This window comes from Macaca fascicularis, chromosome 14 (assembly GCF_037993035.2).
Source record: "Macaca fascicularis isolate 582-1 chromosome 14, T2T-MFA8v1.1".
NCBI lineage: Eukaryota > Metazoa > Chordata > Mammalia > Primates > Cercopithecidae > Macaca > Macaca fascicularis.
Genome location: NC_088388.1, coordinates 114,820,372 through 114,827,438, shown reverse-complemented (window position 1 = coordinate 114,827,438; position 7,067 = coordinate 114,820,372). Strand labels below are relative to the sequence as shown.

General features: G+C 39.8%; 1 pseudogene; it reads left to right on the top strand.

Moving 5' to 3' along the window:
• The first annotated feature begins 372 nt into the window (after positions 1 to 372).
• LOC123568683 (large ribosomal subunit protein eL15-like) lies at positions 373 to 1,086 on the top strand (annotated as a pseudogene).
• The last annotated feature ends 5,981 nt before the right edge of the window (positions 1,087 to 7,067 follow it).

Here is a 7,067-nt window from a genome sequence, read left to right as displayed (position 1 = left end):
CCAGAAGAAAAATCAGGGACCTCAAAAGAAGGCAGGTTTCCTCAGAGCCTAGGAGTGGGCTGCTGAGAGCTAAGTCAAGTAATTTTCTATGAGGATTTTTCAGATAAATACAATAAACCTACTGACCAGGCAGCAAATAAATAAATACGTAAATAGATTTTCACTAAGTCACATAACCAAACTCTCAAAAAAAGTCAACAACGAAGAGAATTTTGAAAGGAACAAGAGGAGAGCAAAAATTATATACAAGGGAACCCTCATAAGACTACCTGTCAATTTCTGAGTAGAAACCTTGCAGACCAGGAGAAAGTGGGATGATATATTCAAAGTACTAAAGGAGCCTTTCTGTCTGGTGTCATCAGGTGAACCAAGATGAGTGCATACAAATACATCCAGGAGCTAATGAAGAAGAAGCAGTCTGATATCTTGCACTTTCTTCTGAAGGTCTGCTGCTGGCAGTACTGGCAGCTCTTGCTCTGCACAGGGATCCTGACCCCACCTGGCCTGATAAAGCATGCCAACCGGGCTACAAGGCCAAGCAAGGTTACATTATATTCAGGATTTGTGTGTGCCATGGTGGTCAAAACTGCCTAGTTCCTAAGGGTGCAACTTATGACAAGCCTGTCCATCATGATGTTAACCAGCTAGTCTCCTTGAAGCCTTCAGCCCACTGCGGAGGAGTAAGCTGGACACCACTGTGGAGCTTTAAGAGTCCTGAATTCTAACTGGGTTGGTGAAGATTCCACGTAAAAATTTTTTGAGGTTATCCTAATTGATCCATTCCATAAAGCTATCAAAAGAAATCCTGACACCCAGTGAATCACAAACCAGTTCACAAGCACAGGGAGATGTATGGGCTGACATCTACAGGCTGCAAGAGCCATGACTTTGGAAAGGGCCATAAATTCCATCACACTATTGGTGGTTCTTGCCCGGCAACTTGGAGAAGGCACACTACTTTCCAGCTCTGTTGTTACCAATAATGCAAGTAAAGTTTGTAAAATTCCTACATAATAAACAACTTAAGACAGTCGTGTCTGTCTATAGGTGTTATTTGTGTGTTAAAACTAGTCTTCAGATTGTTTCATGAATGCTTTGTCAAATTATGAAAGTTAAAGTGCAGTAATGTTTGACAATGACTATAAGTGATGGTGTATCTTGTTTCTAATAAGATAAACTTTTTTTGTCTTTGCTCTATCTTATTAGGAAGTTATATGTCACTGTTTAAAACATATTGTGTGGTATAATAGGTTTAAAATAAATTCTTTAAAAGAGGAAAAGAAAAAAAAGTACTAAAGGAAAACAACAACAACTGCCAACTATACCTGGCAAGGTAGTCATTTAGAAATGAAGGAGAGATAAGGACTTTTTCAGACAAACAAAAGCTGTGGGAGTTCATCACCATTAGACCTGCCTTACAAGAAATGCTAAATAGAATGCTCCAAGCTGAATAAAAAAGGATGCTAATTAGTGAAACAAAAACGCATGAAAGTATAAAACTCAGAGGTAAGTCAATTTCATTGTAATCAACAAATCAAGTTTAATAGGAAAAAATCCTCACAATAATCCCATAATATAAATGATAGTTATAACTGTTGTACAAATGAGGAGCAAAGGTTCTGAAGTGTAAATTAAATTATCCCCAATTTTGTGATTAGAATGTGACAGAGCCAAAGTTTGGTCCCAACTTTGTGTGACTCCAGAACCTGTGTTTTTAGCTTGAAATGACACCATATTGCATCCTGCGTCTCTTCTCAGGTTGCTCCTTTTATCAGAAATGCACTTTCTTCTTATCGACTCATGGCAAAATCTTAACCATCTTTCAAGATCTGCCTTGCATGCCTCTTCTTCCATGAAGACTTCCCTAAAATGCTCAGTTGGAATTTATGCCTCTTTCCTCTAACTCCTATAGCCACATGTCTGTGCCTTTCTTTCAACACTTATCATCTCCTATCTCATATTATAGTGCCTTGTAGACATGTATTAATTTCTCTAGACTCAATCATGAATTCAAGAAAGTGAATAGTATTGGGCAATCTAGGGCATGTTTTTGTCCCCGAAGTGGAGCATTTATTACCTGGCCTCAGCCTTCATATCTAAATATAGTATCAAAACTATTTTTCATATATAACCCCTCTTCTTCATCCCTATTACTGCTTCCCTCATTCATGCCCTCACAATGTCTCTCCTGAACCACTACAGTTGTTCCTTAACTTATGTGCCTAATCCATTTTTAAATTCCTCCTCCGTAAGGCTTGCAGTGTAATCAGTCCCTATCAGTGGCTTCCACTGGTCAATGTGATGTACTCTACGCATCTTAACCTGGTATAGAAGACTCTCAGTATTGAGGATCATACCTACCTCTTATGTATAGCCTGTACTTGTCTTTTTATGATCTAGAAATATTATCTACACTATGCAAGGTTTCATACTTTCATGCCTTTCTCAGGCTATTCCATCATTCTGAATTGTTTCCCCATCTTTCTTTGTTTATCTTCATCAAGACTCATCTTGGGCAAGATGACCTTCAAGAAGCATTACCTGAATTCCACTTCCACTTTGGGCTAGCTGCTCTTCTTCTTTTCTCTCATGACATATTCATATCTTATCATGCTCAGATGCATATTTTTCTTCATTGTATCATGTTAGTGGAAATTGTCTATTTATGTGTCTGTCTCATTCATCTGTGTGCTCATTTTTTAGGGTTAGCAAACATACCCTGGTCATCTTTGTCTTCCTTGCACCTAGGTTAGTACACATATTGAGTACTCAAATGTAGTAGTTTGTTGAACGAATCATAAAAATCAGTTATTGTATTATATCTTAATACAGTGATACCACCAGGGCCTGCTGAAGTTTACATATTGCCTATATTAAATGATTTCATCTTGCTGTTTCCCTGCAGTCTGTTTGCTGTCATTTCACACTGTGTGTGGTGAAAATACTTGCCTCTATCAGCTCCTGTTCCAATAGGATTTTATTGAATGTCCTTCTAATACAGGTCCACAGATACAGATCAGAAAATCAACATGGCTACAATAGTATTAGAACAAGACTACAATGATTCTGAGGGGATTTCACACAGGCTTCTGTGTCAGTAAATTTTGTGAATTTTATAAATATAGCAGCAACACGTTTTGATTGGTTAAATTATTTTGATCCCGTTTCTGGTTCTCAGTATGTTCTGGAGAGATGTGGCTCCAGGATTCAGATGACAGACCCAGAGCCAACTGGGATACACCATGCACCATTCTGCTCTTTCTTTGATTATGGTAATTTTAGTTTGACCAGGACTATTTTAGGCATATGCTTTTTGCATTCATGCATTTTATCGCATTTGATCCCCAGAAGATCCTTTTGCAGCTGATATATTATCTGAATTTTACAGGTAATAGAAGAGACACGCAAAAGGTTAATGGGCACATCTAAGGTCACACAGTCAGTAAGTAAATGAGTCATGCTGAAAATCAGATGTCTTCACTCAAAATCCAGTGTTCTTTCTTCTCTCCCACACTTTGCTCCATATAATTTTTGTGTGAGAAAACTGTATTTGTCTAAACCACTGTTTTTTCAAACTACAGGTTGAAACTCACTAGTTGGTCATAAAATCAATTGAGTGAGGGCCAAGCGGCATTTGAATAGAATGGAATGGAATGAAATAGAATAGAATAGAATAGAATAGAATAGAATAGAATAGAATAGAATAGAATAGAATAGATGAGTATGACATGTCAGAGTGTAAGTATTGTTTCTTGAAACTTGTTTCTCAGGTCACAATGTAAAATATTTTTCCTTCCTTTCTTTCTTTCTTTCTTTCTTTCTCTGTCTTCTTTCTTCTTTCCTTTCTTCCTTCCTTTCTTTCCTTCCTTCCTTCCTTTCTTTTCCTTCCCTCTCTCCCTCCTTTCTTTCTTCTTTCCTTCCTTCTTTCCTTCCTTCCTTCCCTCTTTCTCTTTCTTTTCTTTCTTTCTTTATTTCTTTTTCTTTCTTTCTTTCTTTCTTTTTCTTTCTTTCTTTCTTTCTTTCTTTCTTTCTTTCTTTCTTTCTTTCTTTCTTTCTTTCTTTCTTTCTTTTTTTCTTTTCTTTTCTTTTCTTTTCTTTTCTTTTCTTTCTTCTCTTTTCTTTCTTTGATGGAGTCTCACTCTGTTGCCTAGGCTGGAGTGAAGTGGTGCGATCTCAGTTCACTGCAACCTCTGCCTCCCAGGTTCAAGCGATTCTCCTGCCTCAGCCTCCCAAGTAGCTGGGACTACAGGCACATGCCACCATGCCCACCTAATTTTTTTGTATTATTAGTAGAAACAGGGTTTCACCATGTTGGCCAGGCTGGTCTCAAACTCCTGTCCTCAGGTGATCCACCCACCTAGGCCTCCCAAAATGTTGGGATTACAGGTGTGAGTCATCATGCCTGTACTAAAATATTTTTCTTATATTGGGTCATAGAAAAAAAAAGCCTATTTTTTTAACCTCTTTTTATAAAACTGAAGTTGCCAAAGTGATCTTATCATTACCCAAACCACAGGAATATCTCAGTTCTCATCTTCTTTGATCCTTTGGTGGAATTTTATACTTTCCTGTACTTTCATCATCACAAAACGCTTGCCTTCCCTGGCCTCTGAGCTCTCCCTTTCTCCTGGCAGTTCCATCTCTCTAACAATCCTCATTCTAGCACCTAAACATTGATATTCCCTAGAGTTCTCCAGGACCCACTTTTCTTCTTGCTGTGTCCTCTTGACATAAAAAAAACAGCTTCAACCATTGTCTAAAAACCATTGATCCCTAGATCAACGCACCTAATCGTGAGTCCTCTCCCAAACTCCAGACTCATTTTTAGCTGTCTACTAAACACCTCCTTCTTGATATCCATGAATCTCTCAGAGTCAGCATGTCCACATGAATTTATTGTTATCTCTTCAAATATCCTCTCCTTCTATGCCAGTGGGGGACACCTTCTTTCACCCAGCCACCAAAGGTAATAGCCTGGGAGTCCTCCTAGAGTCCTCTCTGTCTCTCCTGCCTTGATATCCGATCGATTGCCAGATCCTGTCAATTCTGCCTCTGCTATACCTCTCGAAATTGTCCGCTCTGCCACTTTCTTAGTTCACAGCCTAATTATCTCTCATTGAACTACTGCCTCCATTATCTCCTCTTCCAGTCAGTATTTCACATTGCTGCCACAATTTCAAAAATGCAAATCTGACCAGGTTGGCTCTCTCTGTAAATCATCACAGAGTTTGTGCCAGTGTGGACTGACAAAGATGCATACTTCTCAGCATTACCTGCAAGCCCCTTCATTCTTCTCACTGCTGCTTCCTTGCCTCCTCCCCGCTCCTCTCTCTCCTGTCTGCTCAGGTTCTCTTCTGTGCTGCAGTGGACATGCCAGGCTCCTTTGACCCTCTTGGTGAATGTACACACTGTTGTCTTCGCTTGAATGCTCCTCTCTTTGCTCACCCTCATCCACCTGCCAACATTCTATTTCAGGTGTAACTCTACTGCTGCCTCCTGGAAGGTTCCTCTTCCTCAGACTTATCTCCTGTGTTGATAATGTAGGATGCATCCATGGCTTTAGGACATTCCCTAAGTACTTTTTGCCTCTCAGATCATGCTCAATTATAATTGATTATTTGCATTTCAGATTCCACTGCTCTACTGTGAACATCTCAAAAACTAGAATTATGACTCATCCACTTTCCTATGCCCAAGGCACCAGCATATAGTAAGTGTTCAATAATATTTGTAAAATAAATGAAGTCTCAGTTCTGCCATTTACTAGCTATTACTTTGAGCAACTCCCCTAACCTCTTAAGCTTCATTTTCTTCCTCTATAAGTGGATAGAAGCTAATGATTGTTGAGTACTTCTATGCATCATGCCCTATATTGTATGTCTTTACATATGTTATTTTTCACCACAAACCTCAGAAATAGAAACGATTCCTCATCCTATAGGTAAGAAAAGGGAGAGAAATGAAGCAAATTGACCATGGTTTGGTCGTCAGAGCCAGAATTTGAACTTAAGTCTGTCTGACTCCAGAGCTCTTTCCAATACACCAAGCTGCCAATAAAATGGAGAAGACTATCGACCTCACTGGGATTAAATGTGATAATGTATGTGAAAGCACTTTGTAAACTGTTAAACGCCATCAAAATGTGAGATGATATTATTGTCATTAAGATCTGCGATGGTCTGCATATCATGGTCAGAATTTTCAGTAACTGATATTGGAAATCATTCAGTTGTAGCTGCCTGCTAGGGCCTATGGGAATCAGACACCTCTCTGGGGCTATTTCCGCAGCATACTTGCTCCCCTGCTTGTAGATGCAAATAAATAGCAGCAATGCAACAGGAGGCCCAGTGGAGCACAAGGATGCTGCATGCCCCAGGAGAAACAATGATGGGTATGCTTGTCAGTTACAGGTTACAGCACCCTATGAATGTCCTGCTGACACCATTGTGTTTTAGAATCTTCAGGCTGCTTTGTTGTTGCACCATCCCATTTAGAATCTTGGCGTGTGCTGAGGGTCGCGAACTGCACTGCTTTTAGCTGCTGCCACCAGTTTGTGAATCATCCTGTTTACAATCTTTCAGACGCTATCTGGGTGGCGCGCCTGCAGAACAGCAGTGATATATGGCATTGCCTGCGTCAGGGAGGTGACAGGGAACCGCCATGAGAGGCAAGATTCACAGTCAAAACATTTAGCTGGCCATTTAAGTCACCCAAGGCCATCAGGTAGGTCCTGACAGGACAGCTGACCAAGGGCATATGATGGTCATGGGCCACCAGAGTTACTTTCTCCTGTTGAAGGTATGGATGGTGGAAATAAAGCCTTGCATTTTTACTGACCATGCAAACTGCCTGGGCAGTGGAAGGTTAGCTCCTTAATTTTCTCTTTCATCGTTTGAATGCTACTTAATTCCATGTAACATCATTGGCTTGTTAATGTCTCTTGTTTTTTATTGCTGCAAAGAAACATGCTCTAACCAATCTGGACAAACCATGCACATGTCTGTAATTTAATATCTGCTGACGCTCGTTGGAGACATTTTTCTTCAAGCATATTTTCCCTGGGTCTA